Genomic DNA, 23656 nt, shown 5'->3' with positions numbered 1-23656 from the left:
TCTGCAGGAGATTGATGACCCTTGAGACCCCTTTCAACTCTATGATTTTATGTGCTCAAACATGAATGAAAAGGTAAAAGGGTAATTCCTGCTTTGTACCTGCAATAATTTTAATGAGGGGAAGAAAGGTTAGAACCATATGCAATTCTAGAGTTGTGATTTCAGTTCCTGATTCTATAAGAATATAACGAAGTATTCTACTTAACACAGTTATAGCAACACCTTTTCTATCGAGAATTCAATTGTTTGTCTGTTTATAAAAACTACCTGAGAGTCATGTCCCAATTTTTGCTGAGCTCTCTGCTATCCTTGTATAAGTACTAATCTGAAGTCATTCATAAAAGTTGACCTGTTTTCTGATGGTATTAGTAAACCTTCTTCTAGAATTGACTGTCAGTTCAGATTATGAAACTTGTAATCCAAAAAATCTCAATACAAGACTATATATATATATGATATGTTTATATGATCTAAGTTCTAATTCCAGGTGGTACGTACATTGGCATGATTGCATAGCATGCTTTAAAGATGTGATGAATCAGCTGCAAAATATCTTAAAGTGATGTTGCCTTATACTGGATGAGACCATTGGTCAATCAAAGTCATTATTGTCTATTCAGATTGACAACAGCTCTCCAGGTCCTCCAAATCACCCATTACATGATCCTTTTAATTGGAGATGGTGGGGGTTGAACTGCATGCAAAGAAGATGCTTTACCATTGAGAAACAACCCCTCCCCAAGGGCTTTGGAAAAGGTGAGGAAGGATAGTTATATGTGAATAAGTACAAAAAGAAAGAGCCTTGCCTTAAGACATTTAAAATCTAAAACCTGACACAACAGAGACAATAAATGGTGGGTAAGAAAGTGAATGGACAAAAAGAGGAAGAATATGCATTCATTTCAGCTAGATTCAGCAGGGGTTGGAGGGTAACCAAATACTTCACAGAAAATGTGGGTTTTGGAAAAATAAGTGGTTTAACTCATTAGCAGTTTGTCATATTACAAATTCTTAGTTGGTGTACAGCGACCTACTAGAAGGGAGGACACGGGTTTAGAGCAATGTTTTTGTTTAAAACATTAATAATTTTTATTGTTAAAAGGTTTAGCAAACTTTCATACTAATGTAGAGTCTATTTAGCAAAGACAAATTACTCATTCGTTTTAGTATTCTAGTTCAATTTTCACCTGCCCTGCCCAGCACCCTAGAGGTTGATCTAAATTACAAATTATAATTGAGGTGAGAGGACTTTTCATAGGAGTTTTTGTGCAATGCACACTGGTTTCAAAGCACACAAAAGGAAGATCAACAGAATCAGCTGCACTTAATTTGACCACCATGAGAATATAAATAGCAAAAATCTCAAGGTGAGGGCAGCCACAGAAGATATTTCTCAGAATCACCTATACCACACACCATTCCTACCTGTTATACAAAGAGAAGACTCTCCTCATCTCTTGGGAGCTTAGAAACTGCAGCTCCCCAGTAAACATCCTGCAAGCAAAGGACTGTCCTTGGTGCTCTCCCCCCACGCCTGCCTGCCTGGAACAAACAAGACTGTTAAAAGCCGTATTTGGCGCCATTCCATAAGCCACTCACTCTGCAGAAGTCCCACCACAATAAGTGGCATTGCTCCAGAGAAAGTGGTTTATTGATTGAAACTATAGGTCTACTGGCTGCATTTTTCAAATGTCCTTTGTAGTCAAGTAACTACAGACACAAATATTTCAATCCCCAGGGCATTAGTTTCAGCATTTTTAAAAAAGCTGTTGTTTTCTAAGGACTAATTTTGTTTCTAATGTAACAAAAAGCTTGTGTTGATTAGAAAACAGTGTACAGAACTGGGGGCGATCCTCTGCAGTAGCATGTTTTGTTTGTTTAGTTTTGTATTTACTCCTTGTAAAATTGCACAGAAGGAAAGAGGTCCATTGATTTTTACTGAGCAGGGGGTCATACTGGGTAAAACAAGGACATCAACTATTTAACCTAAGCCAAAAGGAACAATTTGTATTCAGTCTTGAACCTCCAGTGACATATGTCTTTAATTGTTTTGCCGAGGCTCTGTGACAGCAAGTACAAAGTCCAATTATGATAAGAAGTACAGCCCTATTGAGTAAAGCTTATTATGCCTTCTAGAGTATGATCACTATTAGTAATTACTGAACAACAAATACCCTTGTGGAACCAGTTTTAGTGCAAGCTTCATGAGCTGTCTCCATGAGTATCTCAAGTATTTAAATCCAAACATAAATACTTACCGTATTTGCCAGCGTATAAGACGACTGGGCGTATAAGACGACCCCCCCAACATTTCCACTCAAAATATAGAGTTTGTTACATTACATTACAGTACTATGGGCCACTATGGGCAGCTATGTCTATCCCAACTGAAGTGCACCCGGCGTATAGGACGACCCCCACTTGGAGGCATGTTTTTCAGGGGGGAAAAGTAGTCTTATACGCCAGCAAATACTGTATTTAATACAAGCCTGCTGTTTTACATTTGTATTCTCCCAGAAAAGAGGAAATAGCGGAATTTGTGAATGCAGTGTAAGTTGTATTTGTGCCAGAGCAAATTTATCTGACCTGTTTCCATGTCTTAATTATTTCACTTCGGAGTAAGGGATCATTAAGAGCACAATCCACTGGATAGTTCTCCTGGGCAAGTCCCATTGAAAAGGACAGAGGGGAACACATAAGCCCCATGGAGCTTAAGCAAGAGAATGTGACAACATGGACTTTTCCAGAGATAGGTAATGCATGGTCTCTTGAAGAAGTCAAATTAGAAATTTTCCATTGGCATCCATAACCATGCCAATTAAACACTGCAGACTCGGTTCCTTCCTTCCTAGTTTAGAAAATTGTTTAACGGTAAACAGTACAGACCAAACAATTAATTTGACCCAGAATTAGACTCAAGCTTTGGCTTGGTCTAATGCCCACATTTCCTTTCCTTTGTCTTCTAGATCTAGACCCCAAATCCTGCTTAACATTACACCAGGCACCTTTGGAATTCTAAAAGCATGTTGAGTGCAGGCGCAGCCACAAAATGGCTGCTGCAGCATCTCTTCAGTCACACAGGAAAGATCCTTGTATTATGGAGGCTGCTGCTGCAAAGCACATTTTTAAAATCTTCATTGCCAATCAAATCTCCAATGGCAAAAGCCACACATGGCCATAGCCACTTTCTTGGAAGTTCCCACAAAAACTTTTTCATCCCTGGACCCAAGGTGGAGACCTTAATCAGTTCCACAGGGCCTGCAAGATACAGCTGGTCCACCGGGCTTATGGTCAGGGAGGCCCATAATAACATCCACTGAATACCTGGCCTCACCACCAGGAGGAGGAGGAGGAACTAGAAGATCAGCTCCCTCCTAGAGAACAGCCCTGTCTGGGTATTTTAGAGCAGTGGTCCCCAACCCCCGGTGCGGAGACCGGTCCCGGTCCGTGGATCAGCCGGTACCAGGCCATGGCTCCTCCTCGTCCTCCTCCAAGGCTGCTCCCTCCGGGGTTCACCATTGGTGCTTTCCGGTGGCCACCATGGCTGGGGCTCCCTCTCAGCATGGCACTGCACAGCTGCTGCTAACAGCGCCCCCCGCGGGCGGTGGGAAGTCAGGGGTGCCGGTGGAAAAGCAAGCAGAGTATGGGCTCAGGCGACATCCCTCAGCAAAAGAGGGACCTTACCCTGGCCTCAATAAAATTGTCAAGCGTTGACCAGTCCCCGGTGATAAAAAGGTTGGGGACCACTGTTTTAGAGGGTTTGATTGTATAGGTCGTCTGTTTTAACGTTTTTAAATTGTATGTTCATGTTATTGATTTTAGCCACCCTGAGTGTTTGGAAAGGAGGGTTACAAATAAAAAAAATATATTACTACTGCTGCTGCTGCTGCTGCTGCTGCTGCTGCTGCTGCTGCTGCTGCTGCTGCTGCTGCTACTCCAATGGGTGCCATTGTGCTCATTGACTACCTGTGTTACATACTGCAAGTCATTGTCTGTGATCCTATGAATGCTTTCCTGGGAGTACACCCCACTGAATAAATAAGGATTTACTTCTCAATAATCCTACTGAGGATTGCACCCTAACAGTGGAATCCTATGTAGAGTTACTATTCCATGCCCTTTGAAGTCAGTGGGTTTAGAAGGGTTTAACACTTATTAAATTGTACAGTGTCGAAAGTTACAGTTCAGTTCTGTAATACATAGTTCAGCACTAAGCAGTAGCAGTAAAATACACACCATTCTTTCCGTACCAGTTTCAGACTTCTTGGCTACCCTTGGTCATGAATCGCCAATAGCTCAGCAGTATTTTAAGGGGGAGAAATCATTCTAAATTGATTGAACATACTTTGATCCCAGTGGTGACTATATCTAACAAATTTTAATTCAGATATCTGATGAAGTATGCAGACACCCAAAAGCTTATGCCCATAATTCAATTTTGTTGGTTTTATAGGTGCCACTGGACACAAATGTTATTCTGTTGCTTCAGACCAGCACAGCTACCCCCCTGAATCTATTCTAAATAATTGTTTGAGGCCCTGTTTAGTTGGCATAAAACAGATTGTTCATTACCTTTGCTCCTAAATCAGTTCTTTGCATCATATTCCTCCCTGCCCAATATTAAGTCCAAGATTAAATTACTAGGGACTGTTGAAGTGTATAGATCATGGATTGCTTGAATCATGAAGCTGAATTCAATACTGGAGTGAACTTTGCACTGTGCCAACTTGTGTGTGTGAGAAAAAGGCACCATCATGTTCAAAGTTCCATCTTACCATGAAGCCTCAAGGGTGATCAGTGATGGAACTCAACCTAAAACAATCTCAAGTCTGTCTTCCATTAGCCCTGACACTTGTCCCCTACAAGTTGGATAGAGAACTCCAGGGGTAGTCAACCTGTGGTCCTCCAGATGTCCATGGACTACAATTCCCATGAGCCCCTGCCAGCAAATGCTGGCAGGGGCTCATGGGAATTGTAGTCCATTAATATCTGGAGGACCACAGGTTGACTACCCTTGCTCTATACCTCTAAAAAAATTCCTTCCACCAATTATGCCCAGCTGCATTTCCCCATCCCTGGAAACTGCCCTTATCTGAAGGTCTTCTTGTTGATTCTTGTCCTTTGACTGAAGAAGAATATCCATGAGGAAAAAAGGGTTATGTTCTGTTGAGTTCCATGAGCCTGCGGCTTTCTGAAATAAAAGACCTCTATTATCTATGGAGATGTGCTATTTAGGAATAAAGGTGTTCCAGCACTCTTCTCTCGTTTTATTTCCCTATTGATCCTTACTACTTTTACACGAAACATTATCATACAGTTCCCATGAATGCATGCTTCCTTCTTCCAGATGTCCTTCCATTCTTGTTTTTGTATACACAATTTTTACTTCTCACCAGTGCTGCTGAGATAGAACAAAAGTCTTTCTTGCAATGGATGTCTATCATTCCCAAGATACTTAATAGCTGAATATATGAAAACTGCCTTATACTGAGGCAGACCACTGGTCTATCAAGGTCTGTATTGACTACAATGAACAGAAAGAGCTCTGTAAAGTCTTACACACAACTCTTTACCATCTACTACTTCATGTCTTCAAGTGAAGATGCCAGGGAATGAACTACAAAAACTGAACCGTCAGCTTGTAATTAAGGTTTCACAGTTAAACATCGTAATAATTTGGGTGCAGTTTGCTGAAAAGTCTTTTCCTCCATCCAAAAGACAAGCAGCCATGTTCTAGAACTGTAGGTTAGCACAGTAATGTTATGTTAGCACAAGGTAGTTGTTGCAAATTAACTTTTGGCTGCAGTAGGGCCTATTCAGAAACATTCAAATATTCTTGAGAAAATGGAAAAAACTAGTGATAATGGGAAAATGGTCAGCAGGCATTTCTGTCCAGACCAACCATGATTCATGCAAAAACATGGAAGTGAGCGTCATGGTACAGATGGCACAAAATGCCAGTAGGAGAATGCATGAAGGGGCAGGGCAGGGCAGAGCATACTGGACTGAACCTTTCTCTAAAACCTTTAAAAGTGTGGCCAAAAAGATAACCTAGGTTTATCCTCCACAGTAATTGTATGTGTCCTGGCAAACATACTATTCAGAAATCTTTGACCAAAAAGCCCCCTAGGTGCTCTATTCTGGAATAAAAAGTCAAGAGTGTTTTTTGTACTCTGCTTCTGACTACCCTTCTCCCCACAACAGATACCCTGTGAAGTAGGTAAGGTTGAGAGAGCTCTGGGAGAACTGTAATCGGTCCAAGGTCAGCTAGCTGACTGCATGAAGAGGAATGGGGAATCAAACCCGATTCTCCAGATTAGAGGCTGAAGCTCTTAACCACTTCACCAGGCTGGCTCCCAGGGTTCTGTGGCACCTTGGAACAGATAAAACATCTAAATGAATAAGTCCCTTAAAAATAAAGTAAGTAGGAAACACAAGTCTAGACCCCCTTCCTTAAAGACTGGGAACCAAGAAATTGTGCATGATGCTAGGCAATAAACCCGACCTTTTCCCCAAAGGTACAGCCCCTCCAAAAACCTGTGGGAGAGCCCTCCCTCCGACAGAGGCCTTGGGCTCTCACGGAACCCGCTTTGCTTTCACACGTCCTCCTTGTGAGTCGGCGGAGGGAGGGAGGGTCAGCACAGGCTCCTGGAGAGAACTGAGGGAGAGGCGGGAGGGAGAGAAGGAAGGAAGGAAGGGGAAGAGCCTTGGTGCTGCCGGGCGACGGGAGGGGCCTGAGCCAACGGCGCAGTGTTGGGGCTCTCCTCCTTTTTCCTCCCCGCGCCAGAGCGAGAAGGAGGAAGGGCGCAGAGGCCGGCTGACGGGTTTTTGCCTTGAGCTCAAGGGAGATTGGCTGGCTGGCTGGCGTAGACTACGAGGAAGGGACTCTTCGCTCTCCGAACAGCGGCAGGGCTGGCGGGGAAAGGCAGCACGGAATAAGCCCAGCTCCTGGAGTTTGCAGGCAGAAGGGAGACCGGTCTGGCGCCTCGTTGGTAGCTCCTGCAGCGCGTAGGTGCGAGTGGGCTGGAGTGCGGGCGCCGGCGAGCAAAGCGGGAGCGAGACAAGTGGCCGCCGCAACTCCCTCCTCCTGCTGCGCCTGCCAGTGGCGGCTTTGCCTCCTGGAATTGCGTCGCCTGCGGCAAGCTCGGAGTTGCTTGAGGTAGGTGTGCGGAGAATGAGTGTTCGTTGGCCCATTTTGGGAGGTGATCCCTCTTTGCTTTTCCCCAGAGCCCGCATGGGAGGGGATGGCACGGAGGAGCTGTTGGGCTGAGGGACAGAACGTTGCGGCTCTGGTGGAGGTTTGGCGCCAAGGTGAGTGGGGAGGCCCCTCGGAAAAGGTGGGCGCTGTGTGGTGGTCGGATTCGGAGTCCGAGGGGCTCGGTGGAAGGGCACCCGGAAAGGCTCTTCTGCCCCACCTCTCCCTTGTTTCCCTTCTTGCTCTGTATCCGGATTGAACAGGTGGAGCGATGGGGCTGCTTTCCATGCTCCTTTTGCTTGTTTTTCTTTTTCTCCTCCCCCCCCCCCTTTCTTGGGTTGGAAATGATACCAAACCTTCCCCAATAGAGAGGTCAGGAAGAGTTAGACGATGGGGCCGCGGATTATTATGTTTCAAAAATGGAATGCGGGCTGCTTCTGCCCTCCTCTCCTTTTCTTCCAAATTGGACAGTCTTGCAGGTTCCCAAAACCTACCTTTGCTGCAGGCTGGTGTCAGAGGCGGCTGATAATTACAGAGTTCAGGGAAGTTGTTGAGAAGGGTGGTTTCATGTCAAACAGTAAAAGCAATGCTCTGGAACAGTCATTACTGCACTTAACACATGCCGCAATTTGTACTACAGCACCAAAACCTCCTGAACAGACCCCAAAGAACCTTCATGCTGAATGTGTAGGTGTCCTTACTAGGCAAGAACGCTGCAGTTCTTGGCTGCCAGCATACACTCTGGCGTTTAAGGTGTTCTCCTCTATTCTCTGTTTAGTTTTGTCTGCTGGTAACTGAAGCATCTTGTGATGGAGAACAGCAACAGTTAGACCTGTTCTAACATTTCCATAGAGCTAAACCACCCCCACCTCCCCCATTACTTATTCTCCATCTCTGGAATTTCTTTGGCTGATTTAAAGGATAGAGAGTTTTCCTCCCCTGAAATAAAACAGCACTAGATTGAATTTCTGTGTGCGTTTGCTCTGTTTCCTAGTAAGATCAAACTAAGGTAACTAAATCTCTTTTGCACGCCAGTCATGAGCATGTTAGTGTGGGAGATTATTTGTAGATTAGTGTGTTCAGGATTTGGATGCCAAATGACTTAAGTAAATGTGCATTATACTTTTTCTAAGCAAAAGAGCACCTGCTAATTATAATTGCTTTCCATAAATAGTAAATAGATACACCTCAGTAAAGTCTCTGCTGCAAGAGAAAGTGTTACATTTATTTATTTTATCCCTTGAAAAAATGCAAAAGGGACTTCCTGTGACACTTCATGGAATGCCTTCTTCTGAAACTGACACTGATCAGGATATGGTGGGAGAAGGGGACAGAACTGAAGACAACAGAAAAAATAGGCCCAAACAGTGGAACTCTGCTATATGTTTTCATGTGTGGCCTTCTCCGAGCAAGAGGAGAGGGCCACAAGTAAGATTGTGCTTCATTGCATGAAGAAATAGATACACAGTCAAGCTTTTAAAAACATTTAATTTTGCTGCATGATGTTTTCTGGAAGAAGCTTTTGGCTCTGTATATGTGGTTTGCCTTGTATTATCACAAGGCTGTTTGCTTAAAATAGCCTTGCTTCCTGGAACCAAAAGGTATTGCAGTGTTTTATGTAGTCAGTGCAGGGGAGAGTTTTCTCTTTCACTATATGCAAAACACGCTTTTGTATATTTGCTGTTCTTATCTTTATTTAAATTTTTTTCCATAGAAGTGTTATTGCATTTGGTCACCTGAACAAAATGTCAGGTGGCTCATTTTACCTTCTGGAGGAAAAAAGGAAATGGAGGTTTGGGAAGCATGAGAATCCTTTTTTTTAAGCTGATGATTCTGAAGAGTGACTCTGTAAGTTTACAGCTAAGCAACATTAAGTTCTTCATGATTTCTGCTTGTGGTCTGCAGCCCATCCCTTTCTATTTCCATTTATGCAAATACAGGAAGTTCATAGTCCCTAAATTAATCACCAGTACTGAAGATGCATACAATCTACAGATGTTTTGCAAACTTAAATTATGGAAGTATACTTTCACTATATGCCTCCTGACTTGCTTAGGCCAGTCTGCATTTTCTCCTTTGATAAGAGAGCCATTGAGTCCTGTCTGATAGACAGAGAGACTTGCATTTCCATGGGTTCATTGTGTGATCTTATTAACTGTCTCTCAGCCTTGATTATCCATCTCTGAACAGGGCTGCCAATTGGCTGCAAACAAAAATCAGCCTGGTGTGTCCTTGTGCCTTTAATGCAGCTTGATCTGAAGGAATCGTCAGCTGAAACTTTCATAGTGTGATCTCCAGCTGACATGGCTGATGAAGCTCCTGTTATGGTAAAAAATATATCCATAAAACACAAAAGAGCAGTGACCTGACAGGGGTAGTGTAAAGGTGAATGTTATTAATGCATTTTTGAAATCAAAGTAATAGCCCAAAAGAGGTTCATGGTAAAGTAGTATCTGCTTATTTATTGAAGAATGGGGGCAAAAGGCACTCCCCCTTTCAGTTACACATAAGGACTGCCATGTCTAAACTCTTCTCGTATCTCTAAATTGGAACTATTTTATCAAAACAACATTTCTTATTGTGTAATTAAATAGAAAAATGTAGTGTTGTATGTTACAAACTATAAACACTCTCATTTTCAGGCAGTGGGCTTGCATCTTCCAGAATTAAAAGTTGTTAATTCAACTACTTGAAGATGCAGTTAATCACACAGCGTTAATTGCAGCCAGAACATTTGACAGTGACAATAAGAGAGAGTACTGGGACACAATGCTCTTGTAGCTGTGAAGATGTGCCAGTGACATCCAGCTAGTGTGTCCTGATTTATGTTTAATATATATAGTAGAGAGTTTAAGGTATAGACTAATTCACTTTTCAGATATACTGTAGTATTGTTCAGGAACCTAAAGCATTGCCATTGAGATCTTGTCCTTTTAAAATTAAGTGTGATGGCCCAGGCTAGTCTCATTTCATCGTATCTCAGAAGCTAAGCAGGGCTGACCTGGCTAATACTTGGAAACCCCCAAGGAAGTCCAGGGTTGTTACTCAGAAACAGGCAATGACAAACCACTTCTGTTAGTCTTTTCCCCTTGAAAACCCTGTGGTGACACCTTAAGTCTGCTGAGATTTGAGAGCACTTTCCACTGCCAAATTAAGCTTAGTTTAAAAGCCACTTACAAATAAAGAATCAATTCAGACACCTATATACCTTCTTAAAGCCAAATTGAATGTTGCTTCCACATAAGGGGAAGGGGGTCTGATTAAAATGGTCCACCCATCCAGCGTGAATCCTGTTGGATTCCAGAATGCTATGGGAGATTTTAGGATCCCAAACACATTCTCAGCTGAGGCCTCAGTAGGGATGTAGAACATGAAACTCCTTGAAGCTATCAACCATTCCACCCCTTGAGGCATAAACTGGCCTGCTGGTTTACCACCAAACTGCGTGACCTAAAATGGGCTGGGAGACAGCTAGCATTGTTAATGGCAACAAAGAACTGTTACAGCTCTGCTACTGTAGCCTCATCTAGCTCCTTCCTGATTGTTCAGGCTGTCAGCAACTGATGCAAAAACCTGGGCCTTTTTCATCTCAGGAAGAAACAATTAGGTGTGACACCTTTGCCAAGTTCTTTGCTGATAAGATATCAAGAATGTGCTCTGATCTGGATGTCAGTTGTAACACAGGACTAATACACCTCCTGGTCAGTTCATGAATAATTTCCTACCAGTTTCTGTGACAGATATTGACATGATCCTAGTATCAGTGAAGGCCACTATTTATACTCTGGATCCTTGCCCATCCTGGCTGCTAAAATCGTATAGTGACCCTTTGTATCTTTAACAGCAGGTCACTGTTAAATAAAAGGCTAAGGCATAAGTGGGCAGAGAGTGGGTGGGGCCGGTCCGGGTGAGGGCTCAATCGGAAGGCGCAAATAGGGCCGATTGGGCGCTCACCAGGACAGTCCAAAAAGTGACAGGGAAGCAGCGCCACAGCATGAGTACAGAAGGAGGCCTTTCCCCCAGGCTCAAAAGTGCTTCTAGCTGCTGGGGGGGAGGGGGAGGAGCCCTTTCCCCCCCCCACGCCCAGAAGCACACGGTATGCTTCTAGGCTGGGAAGAAGGCCAGGCCGCTGCCAGGGGGAGGGGGCCTTCCCACCTTGAAGAGGCCGCAGGTGTGCTTCTAGGCCTAGGGGGAAGGCCTGGCCACCGCCAGGGGGAGAGGGGAGGAGGCCTTTCCACCGGGCCCAGAAGCACACCCGGGGCCTCGAAGAGAGCCAGGGAGATGACCAGGCTGCCGCTGGGGGGGAGGGGGGAGGTCGCCTTCCCCCCCCCCTGGGCCCAGGAGCTTCCCCCCCCCAGGCCCAGAAGGAGGCCTTTCTCCGGGCCCAAAAGGCCTCCTTCCCCCCTACCACCTTTTCTAGCACCCGTTATATTTAAAAGTACAACGGGATTTAAATCTAGTCTGTTAGAAACCAGTCACTAAATCAGGGCAGCTTCTCTTGGCCACTTAGAGGCAGCTGTCTATCTGCAATTTAAAAACTTGCCCTAAAGGGAAAAAAATGATGTTGCCAATTATTGCATGGTCTCTAACCTGCTCTTTCATAGAATCAATCATAGAATCATAGAGTTGGAAGGGGCCATACAGGCCATCTAGTCCAACCCCCTGCTCAACGCAGGATTAGCCCTAAGCATCCTAAAGCATCCAAGAAAAGTGTGTATCCAACCTTTGCTTGAAGACTTCCAGTGAGGGGGCGCTCACCACCTCCTTAGGCAGCCTATTCCACTGCTGAACTACTCTGACTGTGAAAAACTTTTTCCTGATATCTAGCCTATATCGTTGTACTTGAAGTTTAAACCCATTACTGCATGTCCTCTCCTCTGCAGCCAGCAGAAACAGCATCCTGCCCTCCTCCAAGTGACAACCTTTCAAATACTTAAAGAGGGCTATCATGTCCCCTCTCAACCTCCTTTTCTCCAGGCTGAACATTCCCAAGTCCCTCAACCTATCTTCATAGGGCTTGGTCCCTTGGCCCCAGATCATCTTCGTCGCTCTCCTCTGTACCCTTTCAATTTTATCGATGTCCTTCTTGAAGTGAGGCCTCCAGAACTGCACACAGTACTCCAGGTGTGGTCTGACCAGTGCCGTATACAATGGGACTATGACATCTTGTGATTTTGATGTGATGCCTCTGTTGATACAGCCCAAAATGGCATTTGCCTTTTTTACCGCTGCATCACACTGCCTGCTCATGTTTAGTTTACAATCCACAAGTACCCCAAGGTCTCGTTCACACACAGTGCTACCTAGAAGCGTATCCCCCATCCAGTAGGCATGCTTTTAATTTTTCTGACCCAGATGCAGAACTTTACACTTATCTTTATTAAATTGCATCTTGTTCTCATTTGCCCATTTTTCCATTGTGTTCAGATCTCGTTGAACTCTGTCTCTATCTTCTGGAGTATTTGCCAGTCCTCCCAATTTGGTGTCATCTGCAAACTTGATGAGTAGTCCCTCCACCCCCTCATCTAGATCATTAATAAATATGTTAAAAAGTACCGGGCCGAGCACCGAACCCTGAGGTACCCCGCTACTCACCTCTCTCCAGTCTGATGAAACACCATTGACAACTCTTTGAGTGCGGTTCTCTAACCAATTCCCTATCCACCTAACAATCTGAAAATCCAGATTGCAGTCCTTCAACTTATCCATCAGAACATCATGGGGAACCTTGTCAAAAGCTTTACTAAAGCTTTTCTTGGCAAAGTGAATGAGAGAGCAGTAGTAGACCAACTCCAGTGAGAAAGGCAGACTTTAAAGGCGGACTTTAAACCATGTTCTTAAATACAATATTCTTAGATCTGTATAAGCTTCCTCAGATAGACAAGTTTTAGCCAAATATACATAGCTTATTATGCCTTGATGCGTAAAGATTTCTTTCAGGGATATATTAAAATCTCAAACTGTGTCTTGTACATCCACTCCTTCATATAAATTTTTGCCATTTATTTATTTTAGCTTTTAATATACTGGAAACAGAATAAATGCTGTGAATTCAGTATAGATATGAGAGAATCTCTAAAACAGTTTTACTTACAAATCCTGTTTCATATCCTTGAACGATAACTGAATAAAATGAGGATTAGTTTGTATATTCTTGGGTACTGTCTGCCATATAGTAGATCAAAGAACTGAACTAGCAGATAGTTTCCCATGCCATCCTGCAGTCAAAGACCATTGAAATGCACAAATGGAATTGCAACTCCACACAGTATTAAATTCAGTGGTCTTTGGCTGGAGTAATTGTAGAGTGCAGTGTTAGATCTTACTAGAATGTTGCTAACTGAGTAAAGGAAATTCTTTGGTAGCTGTAGGAAGTCAGTATGTTCTGAAAAATTAGTGTCTAAATATGAGAAAGGAATGTTCTTATTTGTTGGCTATGTTCCACACAATTCCCAGCCACATAGCTTATGTTTATTGGTTACACATTTACTTCAGAATAATTTCTCTCTACCTTGACTCATTCTTGAATTTACTTATGTGATCAAAGACTATATCTGGGACAGAAGCCATAAGCAAACAAAGCCCCTGAAACTTGTCAGGGTTTGGAGCAGAGCACCTTGTTATCTATCACCTTGCATTAATTTAACTGTAAAAACCTGAAGACAGAGTTTGAAAGTCTTACTAGCTCTTAGCAAAAATTGATGGCCATAATCCAGTATGGATCTGTTCATTGATTTGGGGCCCTGATGTTGTAAACAAGCTTGGAAGCTAGTTTTGGATAGCATAATTTGAATGGATAGCATAATTTGTTCTTTCCATCATGTCTCAACTTGCAGTCTGCACAGCTTCACACTGCATACTGTTTGTATCTTTCTGATGAATCCATTTTGATTTAGGTACCAGCATACTCCAGCATGTAATCTTGTACTCAATTTCACCTGGTACCATACTCGCCAGTTTCTCTACCCATTCTAATTAGATAATATATATTAATAGAGTTTACTTCCCTACAAGATTGGATGTGTGATTTGGCAGTCAGCTAAGAATATCCATAAAAATAATATATATTTATAGTTTTGGAATATTCTGAATTTTAAACTCATCCTATGATACCTATTGATGGTGTATTATTGGTTTATTATCCTTTAATTTGATCTTCCTTTTCAAAAGAAGAACTTGAGATAGATAACACATACAAATGGGTGTAAGGCCCATATGAGGATGAAGGATGATATAAGTAGAGCAGAATCTTTCTTGTCATTGTAATAATGGGACAACTTAGGACACCTCCTTTGAGAAACTCCAAAATCTTGTGCTCTTTTCTGACAGAGGAAACTCATGGTGCTATCTGGGGGCTGTTAATGGGACAGGTAATGTCACCTTCCCTATTCATTACTTGATTAGGCCACTGGGTAGATCTTCATTATAATGGATGCTCTTGAGAGGAGAGAGATGTAGGGTTACTGTCCTGCAAACTCTAGTCTTTCATTTTGATCTTTGTCTCTTCAGATACCAATGAGTCAAGGAAAAAAGACTGATTGGGGCATGTGTTAGCTTTCTCATAGGAAGATTATCTCATCAGGAGGCCAACTTAATTGCATTTACATTCAGGTGGGAAGTTGTGTTGGTCTGAAGAAGCAGAACATTTAAAACCAACAAATTTTTATTCAAGATATAAACTTTTGGGTGCAAACACACTTCTTCAGACATTTTATTCTTTTAATTGTATATAGGTCTGGTCATGATTTAGTGATTAGGTACAAGACGGAGTATCTTGGGATCTCTGGCTGCTTAGGTCCCTGAAATCTTAAGGGGACCATGGGTCTCAGCAATAAGGGGTATGTGGATAACAAATAACAGGATTACAAAGTTTGAGACCAGTGGCACCCTTATGACCAACCAAGGTATAAGCTTTTGTGTGCACAATGAAATGGAAATTACTGGTCCATATAAAGAGGTAGAGGGTGAGCAGAAATTAGCATGCAGCATAATGAAGATGTTTAACAGATTCAAGGATCAAATAGGGATAGTGAGCTCGGTTTGTATGGTTACTGTTTGTTTGGGTTTAATTCCAGGGGGGAAATTTAGTGAAGGAAATAAATGTGTCAAAACTGGAGGTTGATGGGGAGATCCTTAATCCTTAATTATCCTTAATTGTGGAATTCGAAGAGTAATTAACTGAGACCCTGCCTCTTTGAAGTGGGACAGTTAGCTGTGTGGAGATAACTTCCCTGTCTCCAGCCTGGAGAAATACATTCCAAATTCCATTACATTCTACTGTTCATTATGCTGCATTACAATCCACTATTTGAGACTGTTATTCCAAATAAAGTTTCGCAGGGCCCTCAAAACGGAACTCTTCCACCAGACCTTTGATTGAGGCAAAGTGGATAGTGAAGATCTGCCCCTCTTCCACCATTCCCAGCAAATGGGTACATCTGCCTGGAGCCTCTTACTGGCTTCATTATTAGTCCACCATCATTACTGTACAACTGGTGGGGGGCGGAGTGAAGATCAACTGGCATGGGAGAGGTGGGGTATTTTAGGGTATTTTTAAATTACTTTTTACCTGTTAAAATCAGAGTCCAGTAGCACCTTTAAGACCAACAGAGATTTATTCAAAGCGGGAGCTTTCGAGTGCAAGCACTCTCGATAGCTCTTGCCTTGAATAAATCTTTGTTGGTCTTAAAGGTGCTACTGGACTCTGAATTTATTGTGCTACTTCAGACCAACATGGTTACTCATTTTTACCTGTTGTTAGCCACCGTGGGCTGGAAGCGGTAGGTGGATGGATAGATGGATAGAATGATTAGGATGTGTGGCCTTTCTTTGGGCATGATGAGAATACAGATGTAAGACAATCCTTTTAAATCCTGGATTGTTCCTACATAACTGATGCAAAAAAAGGTGTTTTTCATTTATTTTTAAAAGGAAACAGGATTAGAAGGTTTGGGATTCCAGTTATAAGCAAATTTATTCAGCAGTAGGTCCAATTTAATTTCAGGAGTACACTTCTAAGTAAGGACAACTAGGGCTACATTCTTGTGTATACATCTGGGAGTAAATCCCTGTTGAACATAGTGAGACTTCTTACTTAAGTGTGTACTGCTACAGCTGTATGCATCACATCATGTTTAGTGATACTTATATGATGTAAGTGGTAGAAGAAGAAGAGTTGGTTCTTATATGCCGTTTTTCTCTACCCGAAGGAGGCTCAAAGCGGCTTACAGTCGCCTTCCCTTTCCTCTCCCCACAACAGACACCCTGTGGGGTGGGTGATGCTGAAAGAGCCCTGATATCACTGCTCGGTCAGAACAGCTTTATCAGTGCCCTGGTAAGCCCAAGGTCACCCAGCTGACTGCATGTGGGGGAGTGCAGAATTGAACCCGGCTTGCCAGATTAGACGTCCACGCTCCTAACCACTACACCAAACTGGCTGTCTAACCATTCCTGCCCACTCACCAAACTGGTATATATATGCTGTAAGTATATTGGGTTGTTAGATTTATAACTATGTTATTGCTTGTGAAACTTGATACATATACTACAGACACCAGTACCTTTCTGTTGACTTTAGCTGACTTGTTTATTGCTTTGCCAGATTGTGATGCATAAAGTGTCAGTACTAATGCCTAGGAGACATTTTTGGCTTTAACATGTTTTTCAGGTTGGAGCTTGATGAGTGTTTGGCCATGCATACAGGTTTTCCATGCCAAAGTAATAGGAAAGAGTTCCTGCAGCGCATTGGGGCACCAGCAATGCCAATAATGTAAGATTTGCAGACATTTGTTTTGATGTGTGGCAATGTGAATAGTCCTTAATATTGTTATTGTCAGTAGTCTGAAGAGTATTTCATTTGCTGCTGAGATACAGCTTCTGAGAGAGAATATGGCTCTCGGGAGGGTATGATAGACTTTATCTTGGGTGCTGAGTGTCAGCTAAAATAAATTAAAAATAGAACTTCCTCAAAATTTGTAGATATTCCTCACTGAGACAGTAACTGGCAATTACATAATTGCATATAGCTAATTATATGTTTTTAAAAGTTACCTATAGTTGCCTCAGATAGCGAATGGCCCCATATCACAAGGTAGGAGTTTTGGTAAACTAGGGCAGAGTCTGCACTTACTTTGTTTATTCCATTGTCAATCCTGTTGAATTCAGATCGCTTTGAACTCGAGTCTTCCTCTCCCCCCCCCCATTGAAACAGGAAAGTGTTCTGCACGTGGTTAGGGAGGCTCAGAAGAGGGGGGGAGGTAAATGGAGACTCTTTTTTTTTTCTTGAAGGGGGGAGAGGATCCAAGAAGTCAGAGGGAAGAAAAAATCCTTTCTTTTCTTGGAGGGGGGGGGGGGTAAGAGGATCGAAGAAGGCAGAAAAAAAATCCAAGACCAACAGAAGTTGAGAGAAATTAGGAGTTTCTCCTTTAAGGCAGGCTTATTACATGACCACCTGTGGCCAATCATGGGTTCCCTACCACGGAGGAGAGCCCAGATTAAAAACAATGCGATTTTAAAATATATTGAGCATTAAAAGCACTCCAAGATATCGCACAATAAAGGTAGGGTCACTGAGGATCAATCCTTCTTGCTGCAGAAGGAAAATTTAAATTGCCCCAAATCAAAACGGAAATCGCATTCTATGTAGAGGGCAGGGACTGAATCGACCTGGGGTTGGAATAAAAGCTCCGTGCAGTTTACATCTAGACCACCTACTCCATTCTAGCATGGCTTACAGGAATAATTCTTTTAATTATTTAAAGTTCTAAACATTTGGGGGTTTTTTTGGAATTTGGGCATTGGTTTGACTTCTTGTATTTTTGTGTTTAGTAAAAGACATAATGAAAATAAATTTTACTGTTTTGTGCATATAAATACTAACCACTACTAATGCAGCCCTAAACAAAATCACATCCTTCTAAATCTGTGTTGAGGATTGTACTGAAAGTCACTGAACTGATTTCCAGTTCTGCATACTGCTATTGAACTCTTATGTTTGATTTTGAAAGATATACTATAACTGCTAGAAGAATTACATACATGAAGAAAACCTTTTTAAAACCAAAATAAATAGAACCAAAGCCTTTAAAATATACTTAGTTGTATTGACTACTAAATCAAAGTTTTGGATTATGAACTTTATAAGGTCTTAAATATTAGGTGCCAATACCTGTGTCATAATTAGATTATTATGCTACAGAACTTTTGATTTTTTAGGTAGTTTCAGTAAAGTTTGTAGAACTCTTTGTAGAAATCTTTGGCTTAATGTTAGGCAGTTTGAAGAAGATCTGAAACTAGCAATTAGTTAACACTTTAATTTTATTGTGTTTTAGCATCTCAGTATGTATATGATGATAATTTGTGTAGAATGCATGTATCTGTTGCCATTGTTAGCTGTCTGTGGAATGAATGCTATAGGATTGTCCACACTGCAAGAGAATATATTGTTGTATTTTGAATTTCCACTCTTCTCTGCCATAAGTGCAATCTTGTCCTGAGTAAATCCATTTGAAGCCCTTTGCTTTGAAAGCACTGGACTCATACTATAGACATCTTTAGTACTTTGTATCTTTTGGAAGCAATAAATGACAAGAATATAACTTTTCTACTGTTAAACGAGCTTGAATTTCTAATCAAAATTTTTGTTGGACATTAAGTATATGTGACAATTGTTCTCTTTTTATGTTTGTTTTATAACTTGTTTCTGGCAAAGTTTTAACTAGCATTTCTAGTTCATGTTAGCAGATCTAGTGAATAATAGAATTCTATTGATGATTTGCTCACCTTCTATGACTATTGCTAATAAATACTGACTCAAAACCAAGTTAGCTTTGTTTTTGTTGAATTTTACTGCCCTTTAGAAACTTGTTAATTTTGGAATACTGTTACAGAAGAAATATAACTTGGGGCTTGTTGTTAGGTGCGAAGTTGTGTCTGACCCATCGCAACCCCATGGACAGTGATCCTCCAGGCCTTCCTGTCCTCTACCATTCCCCGGAGTCCATTTAAGTTCGCACCTATTGCTTCAGTGACTCCATCCAGCCCCCTCATTCTCTGTTGTCCCCTTCTTCTTCTGCCCTCGATCGCTCCCAGCATTAGGCTCTTCTCCAGGGAGTCCTTCCGTCTCATGAGGTGGCCAAAGTATTTGAGTTTCATCTTCAGGATCTGGCTTTCTAAGGAGCAGTCAGGGCTGATCTCCTGTAGAACTGATCGGTTTGTTTGCCTTGCAATCCAAGGGACTCGCAAGAGTCTTCTCCAGAAGCAGAGTTCAAAAGCCTCAATTCTTTGACGCTCGGCCTTCCTTATGGTCCAACTATCACAGCCATATATTGCAACTGGGAAGACCATAGCCTTGACTAGACGCACTTTTGTTGGCAGGGTGATGTCTCTGCTTTTTAGGATGCTGTCTAGATTTGCCATAGCTTTCCTTCCCAGGAGCAAGTGTCTTTTAAATTCTTTGCTGCAGCCCCCATCTGCAGTGATCTTGGAGCCCAGGAATATAAAATCTGTCACTACCTCCATTTCTTCCCCATCTATTTGCCATGAATCGAGAGAGACGGATGCCATGATCTTAGTTTTCTTGATGTTGAGTTTCATGCCAACTTTTGCACTCTCTTTCACCCACATCAAGAGGCTCTTTAGTTCCTCTTTGCTTTCTGCCATTAGAGTGGTATCATTTGCATATCTGAGGTTGTTGATATTTCTCCCTGCAATCTTGATCCCAATTTCTGACTCGTATAACCCCGCCTTTCTCATGATGTGCTTCGCATACAAATTAAATAGGCAAGGCGACAGTATACAGCCTTGCCGAACTCCTTTCTCAATTCTGAACCAATCAGTGATTCCATGCCCGGTTCTCACTGTTGCTTCTTCACCTGCATATAAGTTTCTCAAGAGACAGATAAGAAGCTCTGGTATTCCCATCCCTTTATGAACTTGCCACAATTTGTTGTGCTCCACACAATCAAAGGCTTTAGCATAGTCAATGAAGCAGAAGTAGATGTTCTTCTGGCTTTATCCATGATCCCTAGCTTTCTCCATGATCCAGCGTATGTTGGCAATTTGATCTCTAGTTCCTCTGCCTCTTTGAAATCCTGCCTGTACTTCTGGAAGTTCTTGGTCCACATATTGCTGGAGCCAAGCTTGTAGGATTTTGAGTATAACTTTGCTAACATGAGAAATGAGTGCAATGGTGCGGTAGTTTGAACATTCTTTGGGATTGGAATGAAAACTGACCTTTTCCAATCCTGTGGCCATTGTTGAGTTTTCCAAATTTGCTGGCATATTGAGTGTAGCACTTTTACTGCATCGTCTTTTAAGATTTTGAATAGTTCAACTGGAATGCTGTCACCACCACTAGCTTTATTGTTGCTCAGACTTCCTAATGCTCATTTGACACATTCCAGGATGTCTGGCTCCGGGTCAGTAACTACCCCATTGTGGTTATCAGGGATGTTAAGCTCACTCTTGTATAGTTATTCTGTATAATTTTGCCACCTTTTTTTTGCCTTCTTAAATGAACAGTGCAAACAAATAGAAGAAAACAATAGAATGGGGAGGACCAGAGATCTTTTCAAGAAAACTGGAGATGTGAAGAGAACGTTTCATGCAAAGATGGGTATGATAAGGGACCAAAATGGTAGGGACCTCACAGAAGCAGAAGAGATTTAAAAAGGTGGCGAAATTATACAGAAGAACTATACAAGAGTGAGCTTAACATCCCTGATAACCACAATGGGTTTTCCAAATGACTTTGAGGGAAAATAGGAATTGAGGCTTTTATTGTTCTTAGCAAAAAGGCAAATCTCTCTGGAGAGAGACTTCCAGAGTTTTGGTGCCATGACCCAAGAAGACCCTTTCTTGGGTTGTCACTCACCTTATCTGAAAAGGCAGGGACCCCTGAAACAGGGCCTCTGAAGATTATTGTAGTGGTCAGGCAGGTTCATAAAGGAGGTAGTCCTTCAGATATGTTGGTCCCAGACCATATAGGGCTTTGTCCCTTGAATTGTGCCTAGAAACAAATTGAGAATCAGTATAGATGGACTAAGACTAGAGTGATGCAGTCTCTGTGACTCACTCCTATCAGTATCATGGCAGCAGCATCCTGTACCAATTGAAATTTCTAAACAGTTTTCAAGTGCAGCCCAGTGTACAGCACATTGCAGTAATCTAATTTAGATGTTACCAGTGCATGCACTGCAGTGGCTAGATTTTTTTTTTTGCCCAGGGAAGGCAGAAAGCTGGCTAACCTGTGATCTGACCATAGTTGTGCAAGTATAATTTTCCCAAAGTGTCTCAGTATACTAACGATGAAAAGGCTGTATGTATGTCTAAGGACTTATCTTGTTCGCTGGGATAATCCATAAAATAAATTAGTTTAAGGAAGTCTTGTGCTTCATTACATTTCTCCCTACTTTTCATATAAAATGTTCTTAAAGTATAAGTGTCATGGGTTATTTGGAATTCATGTTCTGAATACAACTGCTGTCTGCTGTTTTGTTGGAATTGTGTGTAGATACTCTGAAGAAAACCTTGATCCCTTGCTTGTACTATTGTATCTTTTTGCCATAGACAAAGATTAGAAATTAGCTATTGTGTAGTGAATGCTCTTGAAACAGTATTCAGTTAACATTGTAATACTTGTCTGTTCTCCAGGTCTGATTGGTCAAGGCTTCTTCCAACGTCAGAAAATAGTTCATCTTGGACTTATGTCTTGCTACATAAATGTAGAGACCATATAAGGTCATATCACCTGATAAACATTTTTAAAAATTAAATAAATAAAATGAACTCCCACCCATTCAGGAAACCCTTCTAGGGTTTCATGAAACCCTGGTTGAGAAAGCCTGATCTAATTTGTACAGCTATGCTATTTTCAAAAGAGCCTCTTGTGGCGCAGAGTGGTAAGGCAGCCGTCTGACAGCTTTGCCCATGAGGCTGGGAGTTCAATCCCAGCAGCCGGCTCAAGGTTGACTCAGCCTTCCATCCTTCCGAGGTCGGGAAAATGAGTACCCAGCTTGCTGGGGGGTAAACGGTAATGACTGGGGAAGGCACTGGCAAACCACCCCGTATTGAGTCTGCCATGAAAACGCTAGAGGGCGTCACCCCAAGGGTCAGACATGACTCAGTGCTTGCACAGGGGATACCTTTACCTTTATGCTATTTTCTCAAATAACGAGACTTTTTTGCTGTTGCTGTGCTTACTCCTACAACCATCCATCTACTGCTATTTCTGATTGTTTTTAAAAGGTACATGGAAAATGGGAATGATTCTGTTTGCAGTTGTAATCATATTTCAAATAGATGCTGCAGGCTACAGCCTGGTGATGCAGACTGTCCACTTAAAGGATGAAACCAATTGTGCAGTCACAAAGAAGGGGCAACCTTTTAGAGATCCTCTGCTTTATACAGGTTGCTCAAGTGATCCAACAATCGTGATGGGGAGAGGTACTTCCTTTGTACTGGGAAGTGAGTCAGAAGCAGTCTTAAGCTGCAGTGGCCAAGTGTGCTCAACATGGTGCGGTGCTCACAATGAATTTCATCAGGAACATCGAGGTGATCCAATCCAGGTGTTTAGGTGTAATTAATGAGTTAGAAAAACTCAAGTTTGCCTAGACGTTCAGGTCGAAGATCTTAGCATGCCTAGTAGGGAGCAGTGGGATCCTCGCTTCCTTGAATGCCAGTGCCATCCTGATGCCAAACATGGCAGAATGTAGATAGTCTTCATCCAGGCAGTTGAATTCCTGCTTTTAATCTAGCTTTTCAACCATGCCTACATATATTGTATTTCTCCAAACTAGATGTTATATTACTGAGTGGACATCTAAAACCATCCACTGGCATGCAAGGCAGATGGAAAGTAAGGCATATTTCCATCCCACCTGACTTCAGGCTAACTTATTGTTTGAACAGGCCAAGTGATAAGTTTGAAGGAGATGACTGATACTAGAGATTGGCTTTAAATTTTATATGGTGTAGAAATACAAAAAATGCTACTCCAGTCCCATTTAATCAAGTTTGCTAGGGAATAATAAAACAAGCTAGGGAAGATGACTTAAGTTCATCCACAATACAGACATACCATGAAATGTACATGCATTGGGTGTTCATTATGTCATCCAAGTACTTATGCTTTAAATGAGTATTTTCTAGATATGCAAAAAAGATAGCAGCTTATCTATAATTAGCTCTTGAATGTATCATTACAGACAGTTTTCCTTAAGGATTACTTTGACAATAGCTCTAAGGTATTTTAAGATCTGCTTCTCAAAGAAGGTTGCCAGTGACCCAATATTAAGAACTGTTTGTTCCAGCACAGGTACCTTGTACTGGATTCATTATATTCCTTTTCACTTATAAAGTCTACATATCGGTTTCATACTTCTGTGAGAGGAGAAGCTTTCAAGAAAGAGATCTTAGCCTCTCTCTGCTTTGTCCTCCCCTTTGCCCTCCCCATGAATTCTG

The 23656-nt window shown here is 42.1% G+C and overlaps 1 protein-coding gene across 5 annotated transcripts in view; it reads left to right on the top strand.

Moving 5' to 3' along the window:
* Window positions 1-6686: 6686 nt before the first annotated feature.
* Window positions 6687-23656, top strand: part of PIP5K1B (phosphatidylinositol-4-phosphate 5-kinase type 1 beta) — a 108933-nt gene continuing 91963 nt past the window's right edge. The window contains exons 1-2 of one of the 5 annotated variants that reach the window (XM_077344848.1): window positions 6687-7159; window positions 16863-16964. The gene's annotated coding sequence lies outside the window, so the exon portion shown is untranslated. Of the gene's footprint in view, window positions 7160-7189; window positions 7312-16862; window positions 16965-23656 lie in introns of those variants that run through there. The other 4 variants (XM_077344847.1, XM_077344855.1, XM_077344849.1 and 1 more) reach the window with 4 other exon arrangements.

Source organism: Paroedura picta, chromosome 7 (genome assembly GCF_049243985.1).
Source record: "Paroedura picta isolate Pp20150507F chromosome 7, Ppicta_v3.0, whole genome shotgun sequence".
Lineage (NCBI taxonomy): Eukaryota > Metazoa > Chordata > Lepidosauria > Squamata > Gekkonidae > Paroedura > Paroedura picta.
The sequence above is the reverse complement of the archived record's forward strand: the minus strand, read 5'-3'. Positions and strand labels throughout refer to the sequence as shown.